This window comes from Cupressus sempervirens, chromosome 11 (genome assembly GCF_028749045.1).
Source record: "Cupressus sempervirens isolate cs-2001-9-10 chromosome 11, ASM2874904v1, whole genome shotgun sequence".
NCBI classification, from domain to species: Eukaryota; Viridiplantae; Streptophyta; class Pinopsida; order Cupressales; family Cupressaceae; genus Cupressus; species Cupressus sempervirens.
The window spans coordinates 744,415,076-744,433,847 of NC_143128.1; positions in this window are offsets into that span (position 1 = coordinate 744,415,076).

Sequence of the window (18,772 nt, forward strand, 5' to 3'; positions counted from 1 at the left end):
AAAAACAATAGCATTTGCTATATTCCATTCTGGGAGAAGTGGGACACCTGATTGTTTAACTAATTGCCTCTCGGCATTAGGTGTGAATTGGGCAAAATCACTCAAGAATTTAGATTTTACATCTTCTTTAATGATAGAGTTTGGTTTATCTGGTTGTTCTACCTTTATATTTTCACAAGCCTTTTCAAAATTGCTTATATTCAACCTCCACAAAAATTGTGCAAATGCTCTAGATTTCACAAAATACTCATCATTTACAAACCTCTGGGAGGCTTGGGCAACTATAGGGTCAATTTAATTACCTTGATAGTTAGCAATAGTAAGCTCCAAGGAACGTATAGGTGGTTCTTGTGGCTCACCAATTTCCAAATCTGTGGAAGTAACAACCATATCTCCCTCTCCACCAATCTGTCTAAGATGTTCTCTTAAAGATTCTTCATTATCAATTTTGATTGGAGACCGACTTGTGGAGTATTGCTCTACTTGAGAGGAAGATGACCCCTGTTCTAAATTTTTTCTCTTTGGATCATAATGGGAGTCAAATGCATTAATGAATTCTAGGGTTTTGCTATATGCTACCCATTTCTCCTTTCTCAATTCCTGCTCTTGTAGAGTAAAGACATTTCTAATCAAATCCTCTAGGTAATATCCTTGCTGCATCATACAGGCAGCTTTTATTCTTTCTCTTAAAAGGTCATAGAATCCTTCAGGGTCATTAAACCTGGCATGAGATTCTACCATGTTATATTTATCTAAGAACATATGAAGGTGTTTCCACCCTTTTTTGACAAAAATAAAATCATGGGCCACAATAACAATTGGAAAAAATGTGCCCTTCTTAGACAACTGCCTCTCATCTATAGTACCTATCTGCCATAGGAGTTTAGCTATCCCTATCTTCACAGGCACATGAAATGGCAGAACATGAGGCTTTCCTAGGAAGCCATATACCCTTATCACTATTGAAACATTATAGAGAATGATGTCTCCCCAATTATGACTTACCAGTAATCCCTTTGCATGGTCTTTAGGTCTAACCAATTCCAATAATGCTTGTGGAATTTATGGGCTCTCACCTCTCAAGAGCAATCTCAACCTAGATGTGAAATATCTGTCAAATCTTACATAACTAGCATCTGTGGCTTGTGAAGTCATATCTACACTCCACAGCTGCACTAGATTCCTCTCCCCATTTTTGGTTGTTTCTAGCTCCATATGCTTGGAGAAAAAGGTGAATCCCTTGTATAAGAAAACATGCATAAGCAATGAATACAACCAGAATGGTTTGTTTACTTTTCCCCTTAGTATCCCCACCAAACAATTGTGAAACTCTTTTGATAGGAAAGTGGCAAAATCCAGAATAGTACCCATTCCAAATTAGAGAGTTTAAGCCATTATAAGGACAATAGAACCAAGAATTTTATCACCTCCATCTATCCCAAAAATCTTGCAAAGAGAAAAATATAGTGCTTGAGCTCTCAAGTTGAAATGTCTTTTCAACAATGGTTCTGGGGTACTGGCTATAATCAAAGGCAAATTACCAACCTTGGCAGCATGCTCCTGTAGTGGCCCTATTTCTAAGTAAATTCATTGTGCATCATATCTGGGTTGTAAATCCTCCATATCAAAGATTTCATGCACAACGTGGTTAGGGTTAAGGTTGAAAACGTCACTGAACAGCTCATGGAAAACAATAAAAAGATTGACTCCAGAATATTTTTCACCCATCTCTTAATAGGATCATATTTCTTTGCTAGATCCATCAATAAATCACTATCAAAGAAAACTGTGGGGACTATTAATTTACCAATATCAAACTCCCAAACATTGCTCATAGGAGTGTCCAGTTTTCATTCTGAAAACCATTTTTTAAACAACTCCAGACCCCCCATGGGAACCTAGGCATCTCTTACCCAATTAGCTTTGTCATAAAAACCCTCAACTACAACTATTCTAGGATTTTTTCAGAATGAGTTCCGTCCCCTTAGTTATTTCAAGCACTGATAAGGGAAATTGTTCAAGAAAGTCATCATGCACAGAACATTTCAAATAATTTGTTTTCCCAGTAAACTCTTTTTGAGGAAGAATTTTGAATAAAACCCTATGATTTTCACAATAGCAGACACTTTAAAATTTCTTAGAAAGTCACAGAGTACTTACCCACCAAAATTTGCGCTTCTGCACTATTTGAGACGAACCAGGTACCTTGAGTTGTAAGGATGAAACAATTCCTGAGCAAGTTGATTCAAACACTACCCTAATTACCTATAAATAAATGGTTTATTGATGTTGTAGAACAATTATGGAGGGAACAAAGGAAGAGAAAAAAAATTGTGAGGAAGACAACAGTTCCATTACTCTACAACAACTCCTTTTTTAGTTATTTAGACAACATATGTTTGTTAAGGCCTTATGGGAAGAGGAGAGGTAAAGAATGAAGAAAGATATAATGTCTTTGAATGTAGAAATTATAGATTTAAAGGAGTAGTTGGCAAATAAAAAAAAAAGAATGGATCATGCCCTCAAATTGGTTGATCAAGCACTTACCCGTAGACCTCCACCACAAGTTTATGCTCTTTGTTTAAAAGAACAATTTCTCTTGTTCATTTTCATGTTAACTGACTTAAGATCAATGCAGAGTTTAAATTAGCCTAGGAATTTTATGGTTTATATTGAACTCTGCCATCCTAGTAGCAAAATTTTCTTTGTGAATTATGAAGAAGAAAACTATGAAGCACACTATGACAGGCAGCTAAATAATTATAGAGATGAGGAAAGGACAGAACCCCTGCCATTAAGAAATGAAAGTAGCAAACAAAAAGAAGTTCTTAGGATATAGTTTAGGTTAACCTATGGGGATAAGAACAAGGGAGTAAGGGATAGGATCTTTGCTGCCAGAGCTAAGGATTATGCTAATTATGAGAATTTTCCCTACTTTTCTTTCTAGAGAGCTACGAGTGGTGCTAGGAGTAGATGGGCTAGATTACCTAAGGAACTTAAAAAGTTAGAGCCACATGGTCCCATCAACTTGGAAGTTTCCCTTCATCGAGCTCCAAAGTATCTCAAGCTAGGAAAACAAGCTAAACTTGAATTATTGTACCCACTTACTATGCAACCTCCAATGCTCATGTGGCCCTTATATGACATTAATGCTGACAAACTTGACAAGTTGTAGGAGGACAAAAGAAGGGAGGTTTAGGAAAGAACATGAGGATTTTATTACACCTTCAAGAGTACCAAGAAAGGAAGTGTAGAAGTGGGGGAATTCAGATCACTAACTAGGAAATGCCATGCTTGAGGAGAAGCATCAATTTACTAGGGGGTAGATGATGAGGCTAAATATTGCCTCTATTTCATGATAGTTTTTAAACACTTTTTTAATACTCTATTTCATATTCATCAAGACATTTGTGGATCTATGTTTACCTAAACCAATGATTAACCTATGGGTAGATAGTATGTCATCTTTTGCCAATATCATATACATGATACAATATTTCATATACTTATCAAAATGTGTATTCTTATATTTGAATTTAATTGGAAAATACTTATTTTCAATTGTCTCTATATTATAACTAACCTGTTAGCAATGAAGCTGAAAGATGATTAGAGGCAATAGCATTCAAGGAGAAAAGAATGCTGAGGTGTAGCCATGATCAAGGAAATTCATAATAGTTCCAAAGGACATGACAGTGAGTATGGAGGAGCTATCAAGACATACTACATTCTCTGCATTTATTCCTATGGTGAGTGGATTTTTAGACTTTATTATTCCCACCTTAAGCTGTTATCTCTTCTTCCCACCTTGAGTTGTTATTTTCCTTCTTTCTCTCCTATGGATTTATAGCTAGGTTATTTACTTTTTTGTTATGGGAATAAGTTTTGATCTCCTATATATAGGAATTGGACCATGTGTGTTAGTTTAGTTAGAAGAAAAGAGTTTATGAGAACAAACTATTAACTTTTACAGTGAGTTGTGTTTTTACAGTTCTATGTGTTATGTAATGAATTTTTAAAATATAATGAAATAGTTTTTAGCTTCTATCCTATGTTAGTAGTTTAGTTGAAGCCAACCAAGGGGGCCCACTTGAAAGGTGGATTATATTAGGATAGTATAGATTTATTTCCAAACATTTTTAGTATTGTAAGTAGAAGTTGTAAGTTCCTTCTTGTAGCATCACACTTCGTGAATGTTCCTGTAGCAAATGTGATAATAGTTATAGGGGATGAACTAAGTTGGAATGTTTGTTAGCCTTTCACTGTATTTCCAATATTCATAGAGTTAAGTGTGTTAGTTTCCTGTAGCAATAGCGTAAGTTTTTTTCCTTGCATTTTACTTTCCTACAGCATAAGCTCAGTGACTCATTAAGAGACCTAGTCCACATATTGTGTCGACCATTTCAAGTATACATCCCTGGGTTGACAAGATTAAATACACCTCATAGTGGCAAAAATAGTCCTTAAATTGAATATATTATTCCTAAGCATGTCCTAGAGCATGACTATGATACACCTATTGTGGGGTGGACCAAGATGTTCATAGAATTTGCATTTTGACAATAATTTCCTTGGTTTAGTCTAGTTCATTGTCATTTTATCTTTACTCTACATTAAGGTTTCATGAATACACAAATATTCTATGTACAAAATGGCACCCACCATGGGGCTTCTTATTAAAACCTCTCTGTTGTTCAAGTTTTCTTGCTAATTTGTTATTTTTCCTTTAGATCTTTTATTCTCTTTCTTTTAGATCTACTTTTCTTCTCTGGTTTGTGGTGCAAATCTAATCTTCTATAGGTTTTATAATAGGTGAGAGGCTTCATAAAAAGATCAAAAAACTTTCAAAGACATTTCCAAGCTCACAAAGATCGGATCTACCATTCCCCTGATGCAACGGTGCTTTTATACACCATTTTAATGCTTCCACCCTACCTTTTAACACATTTGAATCATTCTACTATGAATTTGGTCATTCTTATAGTGTATTTGATCATTCTTAAAGTGTATTTGATTATTTTTATAGCGCATTTGTTCATTATTCTAGTGCATTTGCTCATTTTTATGGTGCATTTGAAGATTCTTATAGTGCATATACCATTTTCTGTGACACATATTTTGTTTTCTATCATGCATCTGATTCAAGCTATTAACCTTCACATCTAATGTTTAGATCTAATTTTAGACTATGATGCAAGAGCATCTTGCAATAGAAAATTTATTTATTAAAAAAATTAAAAAATTAAAAAAATTTAAAAAATTGTGGAGGAGAGAAAAAGTGACGAAAATTACAGGAGAAATAATAAAAAAAATTTAAAAAAGGGAAAAAGGAGAAAAGAAAGGAAAAGGGGATTTCTATTTTCAAGGTGCATAGGTGGCATAATAGAAAAAAATTAAAAAATAAATGGTTGTCATTCCATTTATTGAGGTGTGTGGGTAGAATTCTAGAAAGTTATGAATATTGTAGAAGGTTGTGGATAAGTTATCCATTGGGTGGTAAGTGCCTATTTAAGCAAGGCATATGAGCATTTCTAATCAAGCTTGAGAAGGAGAAGCTCGAGAAGGGAAAGCTCGAGAAGGAGAAGCTCGAGAAGGAGTAGCTTGGGAAGTAGAAGTTGTGGAAGGTGAAGCTTGGAAAGGTGAAAGCTTTGGAAGGAAAAGCTTCAAGGTGAGAAAGTTAGAAGGTGTGAAAGAGAAAGAGGAAGTGAAGAGTGAGTTTTCCTAAGTCTGTGGATAGAGCACTGAATGTGAGGCAATTTACAATAGGATTGTGATGGAGTTGTGAGTGTGTAAACAGAGTGCTAAATGTGAGGTAGTTTACACTTGGATCTTGGATAAAGTTGGAGAAGAGCTAGTAGGTATGGTTCAGAAACAAGGAGGTTGCTTGGTTGCTGGCGAGCACAAGTTGAGATCTTGGAGGAGAGTGTGGATTTGGACTAGCTTTGGTTTGGATTGGATCTTGAGAGATCTTGTAGAAATGTTATTGTAATTGCTAAAGATTTTCAAGTTTAATAAAAATTTTTGGGAAGCATTTTATCTCTATTTGTCTTCATATTGTTGCATTCTTGGTTGTGATTTGGTAAGGGTGGTATGACCCTTTGTCAATGGTATCAGAGTGTACCTTTATCAAGTGGTATTAGAGTAGGAGTTCCTGAGTGTACAAAGAGATCGCTGAAGTGTGAGGCAAGTTGTAGTAGGACCTTCATTGGGTGAAGTTTATTAGAGTGGGAGTTCTTGAGCATGCAGATAGATCACCAAAGTTGAGGCAGTTTGCACCAGGACCTTTGGAGGACATGCAGATTGATTAATGGATGTGAAGATGGAAGATTGAACTTGTTGAGCCATGATCATAGAGAGCTTGTGGATTACATATCCATTGTCCTAGACTTGTGATGTGGTTCTTGATTGTTCATGCGAGGTGGCAAGATGTGATTTGACTTGCAAACAACTCAAGGTTGTCACAAGGAGCATGGGAAGGATCTGTTGTAGAGGGTTTATGAAGATCTTGGAAGATGGATCCGAGAGGATTGGACCCTAAGATGATTGCAAAAATCCATGATATAGTGGAGAGGAATATTTCTAAGATGTTTGCTTGGTTGGATGCTAGATTGGTTGATCAAGCTAAGAAGGTCAAGGTGGAAGAAGTTGGTTTTTTTGATCAGTTTGTGGAGCCTAATGCAAAACCTATAGAGAAACTAGAGGTTTTTGTTGAAGATATTCCTAACCTTTTTGATGTTTGGATAGAGGTTGGTTTTCATGATCAATTGGTTGAGTTTGACATGGAAACTATAGAGCATTTGGTCGTGGATGATCTAGTAGATGTTGGTGATGATTTGTATGTTGCAAAGCACTTGGTCGTGGATGATCCAATTGTTGTTGGAGGTGAGTTATGTATTGCAGAGCATCTTGTTGTGAGCAATGAGATTGTTGGTTTCGCATATATTGATGGAGATCTACATTTTGGTGCTTATATGGAGTTTTTTGTTGCTAATGCAGGGTTTGTTGCTGAAGGTATGAATTCACTAGTTGCTGATGTGGATGAGGGTTTTTTGATGAAGCATTATGTTCAATTTGTTCCTAGGAATGAGCTTGTTGATTGGATGGTTGAGATGCTGGTGTTTGACATATGGATCTAGATGTGGAAGATTTGCATGTTGGTTTTCATGTCTCCATTGAGGTGGAAACCTTTGGTGAAGATGAAGATGGTTGTAGATGTTTCTTTTTGGTGTCAGAGTGTGGGACACACTTTTCTATCTAACGAGGGAGTTTGATGTAGGAGCACCTTGCAATAGAAAAATTATTTATTAAAAAAAAAAAAAATTTGTGGAGGAGAGAGAAAGTGACAAAAATTAGAGGAGAAATAATAAAAAATAAAAAAAGGGAAAAAGGAGAAAAGAAAGGAAAAGGGGATTTCTATTTTTGAGGTGCATAGGTGGCATAATAGAAAAAAATAAAAAAATAAATTGTTGTCATTCCATTTATCAAGGTGTGTGGGTAGAATTCTAGAAAGTTATGAATATTGTAGAAGGTTGTGGATAAGTTATGCATTGGGTGGTAAGTGCCTATTTAAGCAAGTCATATGAGCATTTCTAATCAAGCTCAAGAAGGAGAAGCTTGAGAAGGGAAAGCTCAAGAAGGAGAAGCTCGAGAAGGAGTAGCTTGGGAAGTAGAAGCTGTGGAAGGTGAAGCTTGGAAAGGTGAAAGCTTTTTAAGGAAAAGCTTCAAGGTGAGAAAGTTAGAAGGTGTGAAAGAGAAAGAGGAGGTAAAGAGTGAGTTTTCCTAAGTTTATGGACAGAGCACGGAATGTGAGGCAATTTACAATAGGATTGTGATGGAGTTGTGAGTGTGTAGACAGAGTGGCAAATGTGAGGCAGTTTACACTTGGATCTTGGATAAAGTTGGAGAAGAGCTAGTAGCTGTGGTTTAGAAACAAGGAGGTTGCTTGGTGGCTTGTGAGCACAAGTTGAGATCTTGGAGGTTTCTACAAGAGTGTTGATCTAGACTAGCTTGGATTTGGATTGGATCTTGAGAGATCTTGTAGAAATGTTATTGTAATTGCTAAGGATTTTCAAGTTTAATAAAATTTCTTGGGAAGAATTTTATCTCTCTTTGTCTTCATATTGTTGCATTCTTGGTTGTAATTTGGTAAGGGTGGTGTGACCCTTCGTTAATGGTATCAGAGCATACCTTTATCAAATTTTTTATAAACCTCATCTAAGTTGATAAGAACTCTTAGGTTCCTAGAAATGTGCAATAGGAATGAAGGCCCTCAAAAATGTGCCAAGCCTTTGCTAGCTCCAAAATAGGTAAGTAGATCAAAACCCTCGTGAGTTAGATTGTTACATTTCCTTTTAAGTCCATAACCTACTCTAAGTAGTACACTTGGCCTCATTGATCTAATCAAAAGTAGGCCTATGTTCTCAACTCATGAGAGTTTATTAGAATGACAAACCTTCTGTGAAGGTTAGTAATAGTTAACTAGGGAAAGAACAAACACATAGTTTATCTAGGTGCCCCTTTATCTATAGTATTTAAGGGCTTGGAATTGAACAAAAATATTTTGTTGTGTTTGGGAGGTCAGAACAATAGGGATATGCACTTACTCTCCTAAAGTGATCAAATTCCTAGACCTATTTATAATTTGCATTTTCCTGCTTTCTACTAGGTAGGATTACTCAGTCATAAAAAGGTGACCTCCTGAGTTGCCTTAGTAGGACCAATTAGAGAGAATACCTCCCAATCTTGCATTCCCAATCGAATATAAGTCACCTATGTTCTGAACATATCCTTCCTCTAGTAGACCCATAAGGGATTGTGCCAAACCTCCTTAGAATTGGTGGGAAGCTCTCTATTACAGGAGAGGTAAATTTAAACATTGATGGTTAAAAACTAAAACCCACTACCCACTAGTCACTAGCTCTAGAAAACCTTGTTAGGAAGCCCATTTCTTCCATTTTCTAGGTGCATGTTGTTTTATATTTTATTGTGGCCTCTACTATTGTGATTGGATATGTATTAAAAATTTACTAACAAACTCCAGTTTGAATCACAGTCCTTCCAAAAGATGTGACTATAAACTAATAACGAGAAAGGAAGTTCAAAACTAGAACATTAGAAAAAGAATCTGAAATAGTGCATCTACCACTTCAAACAATGCATCTAGATAATCCTATGACACTTTTAAACTCTATTATAACACATGTAACTATGAAACAACAAATCTAAATCCTTAAATAACACATTTTCCCTGCAAAATGACACATATGATAGATAAAATAACACATTTGAAAATTTAAATAGTGTGTGTGTTTATTGAAATAGCACATATGATCAATGAAACATTGCATTTAATCAATCCTATGATGGAACAAAGAAATAACGTAAAATAGAGGCTATTAGCATACTCAACATTTACAAATGAACAACAGATCTGGATACCCTTTTTTCCATTGATATTCTCTAGACTAAGAGATCCTTAAATTGACCAAAACCATTTTTGAAACAAGAAAAGCTATTGTTGGTGTGATTTTTCACAGTATAGAAAACTTTTGATATTTGGTTGAAAAATTAGTTAAATCTTTGATTCTTGCAGATTAGGGTTTTATCCTATAAAATCCTAAATTCTTTTTAATTACCCTGATTGTGCCCTATTCCATGTGTTGTATTATCCTTTTAAATTCATAGGGCTTGTCTCTCAAATTATCCATAAAAAAGCCCCATGTGTGTAAAGAACCCTTATACCTTTGTTTTGTGTTGGCCTAGTTTTCATTGTTTTCAAAAGGTATTGTTTAAAAATTTTGGCGGGGCATTTTATCCTAATTTTTTGTTCACATCAGAATACCTTTTAAATCCTTGTGATAAACCTTTCATGTGCTTTAACTAATATTCTATTTTAAAGGGAGGACCAAGTTGAAATGTTTTTCAGCACTGTTGATCTTGATTAGATCAATGGCTCCTACTTTCCCACAATCTCCAAATGCTAGTTGTTTAAATAACACGGGGAAGAAAAAAGAGGGAACATAGCATAAGGAATGACTCTATTTTCCACGATAAAGTAGATGCCCTTGGCCAAGTGGCATTTTCCTATTTGCCGACAGAACTGATGAGGTACTAAAGCAGATGCAGGGTGGTCTACCATTGATCTGAGGCAGATCGACGGATATTGTTTTCCCACAATATGGAATTGCTCAAGATTTAAATTATGTAGGCAAGAGATAGCTCAACAAGTGGTGAGGTGGGACCAGACATGGAAGTTATGTGTTAAGTCCTATGCTAGGCTGTAAAGAAAATGATGATGTGCAACAAAATTGGGCCATTCGAAAGGATTCATTAGATGAGAAGGTTGATAATTGTGTGATCATCGATTTGTATCAAGATCAGAGGTAGACGCTTCCCTGCAATTTGAAGCTGCACAAGATTTAAACAAAGCGAGAATGCACCCTATAGACATGTGTCCATGGTGATGTCTAAAGCTTTTACTCAGATCCCTTGCAGGGTAAAATTAGAATTGTTGTTGATCTATCAAAGATCAAAGGCCAGCGCATGCCTATAATTTTAAGATGCTTGTTAGATAAGGAAACCAAGAATGCGCCAGCACGACATGTGGACTGAATGATGCCAAGTAATTGCTTGCTCTGAAAAAGATATGGGATCTACTGATGTGGAATGTTGTCAGATGGCATGAGCTCATACGAAAGTTTCTTATTGGTCAGTATAGCTGACTGGTTTTTATTAAAAAGTGGATTAATTTGATCGTCGATCTTGTCCTGATCAACGAACGACGCTTCCTTGCAATTCTAAGATACAAGGAATTTAAATAGTGCAGGGAAGCAAAATTGTGACACATAGCATTATTTTAAAAGCCGTAATGCTTGTTACCTTTTAAATTAGGACCATCCGATCCAGTGAAGATCTATGGATGGGATTCAAAATTGGATGCAAAATGTGGGTAATGGTTACTAAGAGTAAATATGATTCAAACCTTATGCGTGTGATTTTATTGTATGATAAGAGCCCAAAATTTCACCATTAATGAACCACTAAAGCATAGAGAGAATATTAGGGCATACAAAATTTTCAGAGCCAGGACACGCAAATTCTTAGTTAACACTCTAGTAAAATTGCAAAAGATATCAAATAGTGCAGAAGCGTGAATTTTGGCAGGTAAGTACTCTGTGACTTTCTAAGAAATTTTAAAGTGTCTGCTATTGTGAAATTCCTAGGTTTTTATTCAAAATACCTCCCCGAAAAGAGTTTACTAGGAAAATAGATTATTTGAAATGTTCTGTGCATGATGACTTTCTTGAACAATTCCCCTTATTAGTGCATGAAATAACTAAGGGGAGGGAACTCATTCCAAAAAATCCCAAAATAGTTGTAGCTGAGGGTTTTTTTAAGAGATGCCTAGGTTCCCATGGGGGGTCTGGTGTTGTTTAAGAAATGGTTTTTAGAATGGAAATTGGAAACTCCTATGAGCAATGTTTTGGAATTTTATATTGGTAAATTAATAGTCCCCATAGTTTTCTTTGATAGTGATTTATTGATGGATCTAGCAAAGAAATATGATCCTATTACGGGATGGGTAAAAAATCATTCTGGAGTCAATCTTTTTAGGGTTTTCCCTAAGCTGTTCAGTGAGGTTTTCAACCTTAACCCTAACCACACTGTGCATGAAATCATTGATATGGATGATTTACAAGAAAAATATGATGCACAACAAATTTACTTAAAAATAGGGCCACTATAGGAGCATGCTGCCAAGGTTGGTAATTTGCCTGTGATTATAGCCAGTACCCTAGAGCCATTGTTGAGAAGACATTTCAACTTGAGAGCTCAAGCACTGTATTTTTCTCTTTGCAAGATTTTTTGGATAGATGAAGGTGGTCAAATTCTTGATTCTATTGTCCTTATAATGGCTCAAACCCTCCAATTTGGAATGAGTACCATTCTAGATTTTTCAACTTTTCTATCAAAAGAGTTTCACAATGGTTTGGTGGGGATAGCAAGGGGAAAAGTAAACAAACCATTCTATTGGTATTCATTGCTTATGCATGTATGCTTATACAAAGGATTCACCTTTTTCTACAAGGATATGGAGCTAGAAACAACCAAAAATAGGGAGAGGAATCTAGTGCAACTGTGGAGTGTAGATATGACTTCAAAATCCACAGATGCTAGTTATATAAGATTTGACAGATATTTCGTATCTAGGTTGAGATTGCTCTTGAGAGGTGATAGCTCTAGAATTCCAAAAGCATTATTGGAATTAGTTAGACCTAAATACCATGCAAAGGGATTACTGGTAAGTCAAAATTGGGGGGACATCATTCCCTATAATGTTTCAACAATGATAAGGGTATATGGCTTCCTAGGAAAGCCTCATGTTTTGCCATTTCATGCGCCTTTGAAGATAGTGATAGCTGAACTTCTATGGCAGATAGGTACTATAGATGAGAAGGAGTTGTCTAAGAAGGGCACATTTTTTCCAATTGTTACTGTGGCCCATGATTTTGCTTCTATCAGAAAAGTGTGGAAACACCTTCATATGTTCCTAGATAAATATAACATGGCAGAATCTCATGCCAGGTTTAATGACCCTGAAGGATTCTATGACCTTTTAAGAGAAAGAATAAAAGCTTACTATATGATGCACCAAGTATATTACCCAAAGGATGTGATTAGAAATGTCTTTACTTTGCAAGAGTAGGAATTGAGAAAGGAGAAATGGGTAGCATATAGCGAAACCCTAGAATTCTTTAATGCATTTGACTCCCATTATGATCCATTGAAAGATAAGAAATACTGAGGAGCCAAGATACAAGAATTAATGAATAATTTTTCCATAATAATTCAAACCATGAATGAAAATAAAGCTATGTATGTTGAGACACATCCAAACAAGGTTGCAGAAGTATAAAGAAGAATAAGCGGTAGAAATGTGGTAGCTCTAGGGCAATACACCTTGCAGAAAAGAGCAGGGTATATAATGATTCAGAATGTACAATAGGCTCTACCTCAGTAGAAGTGAAGACCAAAGAGTCCACCTACAGAGAGTGCTCCAAAGAGACAAATGTTAGAACAGGGGTCCTCTTCCTCTCAAGTAAAGCAATACTCCCCAAGTCAGTCTCTAATCAAAATAGATAATGCAGAATCTTCAAGAGAACAACTTAGATAGATTGGTGGAGAGGGAGATATGGTTGTTACTTCCATAGATTTGAAAATTGGTGAGCCAGAAGAACCACCTACACCTTCCTTGGAGCTTACTGTTACTGACTATCAAGGTAAGGAAATTGACCCTATAGTTGCCCAAGCCTCCAAGAGGTTTGTAAATGATGAGGATTTTGTGAAATCTAGAGAATTTGTACAATTTTTGTGGAGGCTAAATATAGGCAATTTTGAAAAGGCTTGTGAAAAAAAAAGGTAGAACAACTAGATAAACTAGACTCTATCATTAAAGAAGAGGTAAAATCTAAATTCTTGAGTGATTTTTCCCAATTCACACCTAATGTTGGGAGGAAATTAGTTAAACAACCAGGAGTCTTACTTCTACCAAAATAGGATATAGCAAATGCTATTGTTTTTTATTTAGTAAGGAAACAAAAATATGTTCAATTAACAATTGCTGAAGAAATATTATAGGCTCATAGAGGAGTCAAATTTAGTGATGACCACCAAGCCCTTGTTATATGGTCATGGAAAAGAGGGAAAATACGAGGATGCATGAGTTTCCCACTGCAGAGCATACTGCTACATTGACAGTATACAGGGTTGGTGAAGTAAGTAGTAAGCAAATAATGGGAATGGCCTCCGAAGTGCTGAAATTTGGTGATGTTGTATCTGGCCAAGAAGAAGATAGATTTACCCAACTCAATGCTAGGTTTGAAGAAGTTTTAAAAGCAAATGAGGAAAGGGGTATATATATACAGTCACTGGAAAAAAAAGTGTCTCAAATGGAGAAGATACTTGGGAAGAGAAAGGTGGGAGAATCTAGTGCACCTAGAATTGCATACCCTTCACAATCATTTGTTGGAGCAACCCCTATTGTTGAAATACCAAACACCCCTAAAATGCCCTAATTCTATATTGCAGAGAAGTTTCAAGAAGAAAAAGCCAAATTACATGAGTTGCAGGTACAATTAAAAAATCAATATGAAAGAAAATTAAACCAAGGTGTGATGTATTTAAAGGATAAAATACAATGGTCAACCTTCTTTGATCAATTGACAAGAATTGCAACCCTTATGGATGAGTTGAATAGAGATAAGGATAAATTGACTCCCCTTGCACACAAGTGGAGGGAGAGGAATAATGATATCACAATTATGTGTATAACTGCCATCCAAATGCCTTATCATCAAGTAGAGAAAATTATTGATTTGTTAAATAAACTAGAAGATTTTGATGATAAAAGGGATTCTTTGCAGAGAAGATTAACACATTGTTTTTCCCAGTATATTGCTGAAACATTCATTTTATTTCCTTGTGCTTTAAAATCTGTTGATACAATAAAGGAAAAGGAAAAGTGGAAAAAAGAGTTGGATGAAATATTTTGTGAAAGGATCAAGAACATCATGAGTGAAACTGGCCACTGGTTTTGGGCAAGGACAAATGAAGAGTTGGTAAAGATATAGTTATTTTATAATGCCAAGAGAAAAGAATTTGATGATATAGAGGAATTTGCAATTTTTTTAGCGATTATACAAAGAGATGATTTAAATTTTGATTGGCCAGATGATGCTACTTATAATGAATGGAAAAATTAGTTCATAGAATAGATGTCAAAAGATGAGGAGGAGGAAGATGCAAAAGGAAAAGTTACCCTCATAGTTAGTAATGAAGACATGGAAAATCTCTAGATTAAAGTAAGTTTGCAAGTAGTTGAAGATGATACATCACTTTTTAACCTCATGGCCACTGACTCCGAGGATGATGAATAAATGAAGAATCAGATCATATTTTATTGTCTCAACAATTGAGAAGCATAACAGAAAGGGACCCACCAAGGAATGTTCGATGTAATAACCTTTTCTTTTATTTGATTTTGTCTTTTATGATAGATGTATGACAGTATCTTTTAGAAGACACCTATCACTTTCTTTTAGCCTGAAGCTTGTTGCATCTCACACTATTTAAGTGAGGTTCCAAGGCTAAAGAAAGGTTCAAATTCTATTTTCTATGTGATATGCTTAGTCTTTTTTTGGTCCAAAATTTTGAAAGAAAGTTTATGATGTATTTTCTCTATCAATTCTCTGAGAATACATGAATATAGAATGAGTTGTGTTTCTTTTTGAAGGTCATTCTGAGTCTATTGTAAATGGTATACAATTTTTTTTTAAAAAATGAATATAAATTATGAATTGTCTCCATATCAGTTCTTTCTGAATCTTGTTTCCCTCTAATTACTTGGTTATCTTGCTATTGTATAAGTAAAAGCTTGTGCAATTGAATGCAATCTAGTTAAGTTGTATATTTTTTTTTTACTGTTGTTAATTCAATGGATTAAGTAAAATCTTTGGTGAATGTGATAAGGTTGCCCTAGTAGTGGAAAGGGTTTTGAATGATAAAAACATGATAAGAATTTCTGATAGAATTTGTTGTAAGGCAACAAGTTAGATCTAAGAAGTTGTTGTAGACTCTAAACCCAAATGGATTAGGCACTGATCAAATTGATTCAGCTGAAGGAGAAGTATGTCACAAATGGTTATCAAAACGTAGCATCAAATCAAGTTTTATTTTTATTTTCTGTAGATCTTCAAAGATTGGCCCATACTTGTCTGCATGGAATGTTTTAGCTTTAGTTAGCCACTATCGTTGAGAACATATGCAAATCTATAGAAGATTTTTTGACCATTTCTACTATATGGGATGTGTTTATTAACTTATCAAGAATTGTACCTGTATTGGAGAATTTGAGATGAGAATTAGAATGAAATGAAAATAATTCTCATATAGTTTTTACCAGTCTCGTATCATCCCTAGGTGTACCCACCCTGATTTTGCAGAGCCAAAAGAGTAGAAAACCACCCTTGGTTTCGTAGAAGTTGGGCCCAAATGCTTTGCACATATAGTTGTTAATAAGAATTGGCTGGTCTTTAGATTTTTTTAGTAATGTCAACTTGGTATTAAGCATTTTGTTTCTTAGTAGTTTTAAGATCAATTTTAAATCTCCAACAAAATGGTGACTCTACTATGGTATCATTTTGTTGGAGTTTTAATATTTATCTTAAAACTACTAAGAAACAAAATGCTTAATAACAAGTTGACACTACTCACACAATCTAAAGACCAGCCAATTCTTATTAACAATTGTATGTGCAAAGCATTTGGGCCTAACTTCTATAAAACCAAGGGTGGTTTTCTACTCTTTTGGCTCTGCAAAACCAGGGTGGGTATACCCAAGGATGATACAAGACTGGGAAAAACTGTATGAAAAATATTTTAGTTTCATTCTGATTCTCATTTCAAATTCTCCAATACATGTACAATTCTTGATACTTTAATAAACACATCTCATATAATAGCTATGGCCAAAAAATCTTCTATAGATCTATAGATGTTCTTAACAATAGTGGCTAACTGAAGCTAAAACATTCCATGCAGACAAGTATGGGCCAATCTTTGAAGATCTACAGGAAATAAAAATAAAACTTGATTTGATGTTGTGTTTTGATAACCATTTATGACATACTTCTCCTTCAACTGACCATTTACAATAGACTCATAATGAGCTTCAGAAAGAAACACAACTCATTCTATATTCATGTATTCTTAGAGAATTGATTGAGAAAATACATCATAAACTTGTTTTCAAAATTTTGGACCAAAAATAGACTAAGCATATCACTTATAAAATAGAATTTAGACCTTTCTTTAGCCTTGGAATCTCACTTAAATAGTGTGAGATGCAACAAGCTTCAGGCTAAAAGAAAGTGACAGGTGTCTTCTAAAAGATACTGACATACATCTGTCATAAAAGACAAAAGCAAATGATAGAAAAGGCTATTACATCGAACATTCCTTGGTGTGTCCCTTTCTGTTATGCTTCTCAATTGTTGAGACAAGAAAATATGATCTGATTCTTCATTTATTCTTCATCCTCGGAGTAAGTGGCCATGAGCTTAAAAAGTGATGTATCATCTTCAACTACATGAAAACTTACTTTAATCTGGGGATTTTCCATGTCTTGATTACTAACTATGAGGATAACTTTTACTTTTGCATCTTCCTCCTCATCATCTTTTGACATCTGTTCTATGAACTAATTTTTCCATTCTTTATAAGTAGCATGATTTGGCTAATCAAAATTTAAAGCATCTCTTTGTATAATCACTAAAAAAATTGCAAATTCCTCTAAATCATCAAATTCTTTTCTCTTGGCATTATAAAATAACTGTATCTTTACCAACTCTTCATTTGTCCTTGCCCAGAACCAGTGGCCAGTTTCACTCATGATGTTCTTGATCTTTTCACAAAATATTTCATCCAACTCTTTTTTCCACTTTTCCTTTTCCTTTATTGTATCAATAGATTTTAAAGTACAAGGAAATAAAATGAATTTTTCAGCAATATACTGGGAAAAACAATGTGTTAATCTTCTTTGAAAAGAATCCCTTTTATCATCAAAATCTTCTAGTTTATTTAACAAATCAATAATTTTCTCTACTTGATGATAAGGCATTTGGATGGCAGTTATATACATAATTGTGATATCATTATTCCTCTCCCTCCACTTGTGTGCAAGGGGGGTCAATTTATTCTTATCTCTATTCAACCCGTCCATAAGGGTTACAATTCTTGTCAACTGATCAAAGAAGGTTAACCATTGTATTTTATCCCTTAAATACATCATACCCTAGTTTAATTTTCCTTCATATTGATTTTTTAATTCTACCTACAACTCATGTAATTTGGCTTTTTCTTCTTCAAAATTCTTTGCAATATAGAATTTTAGGGGTGTCTGGTATTTCAACAATAGGGGTTGCTCCAACAAATGAATGTGAAAGGTATGCAATTCTAGGTGCACTGGATTCTCCCACCTTTCTCTTCCCAAGTATCTTCTCCATTTAAGACACTTTGTTTTCCAGTGACTATATCTGTATACCCCTTTCCTCATATGCTTTTAAAACTTCTTCAAACCTAGCATTGAGTTGGGTAAATCTATCTTCTTCCTAGCTAGATACAACACCACCAAATTTCATCACTTCTGAGGCCATTCCCATTATTTTCTTACTACTTACTTCACTAGCCCTATATACTGTCAATGTACCAGTATGCTCTGTAGTGGGAAACTCATGCATCCTAGTATTTTCTCTCTTTTCCATGGACCATATAACAAGGGCTTGGTGGTCATCACTAAATTTGACTCCTTGATGAGTCTGTAATATTTCTTCAGCAATTGTTAATTGAACATCTTTCTATTTCCTTACTGATTAAAAAACAATAGAATTTTCTATAACCCATTCTAGAAGAAGGAAGACTCCTAATTTTTTAACTAATAGCCTTCCAGACTCAGGTGTGAATTGGGAAAAATCACTCAAGAATTTAGATTTTACCTCTTCCTTAATGATAGAGTCTGGTTTATCTAGTTGTTCTACCTTTATTTTTTCACAAGCCTTTTCAAAATTTCCTATATTCAACCTTCACAAAACTTGTGAAAATGCTCTATATTTCACAAAATCCTCATCATTTACAAACCTCTCGGAGGCTTCGGTAGTGATAGGGTCAATTTTCTTACCTTGATAGTCAGCAACAGTGAGCTCCAAGGAAGGTGTAG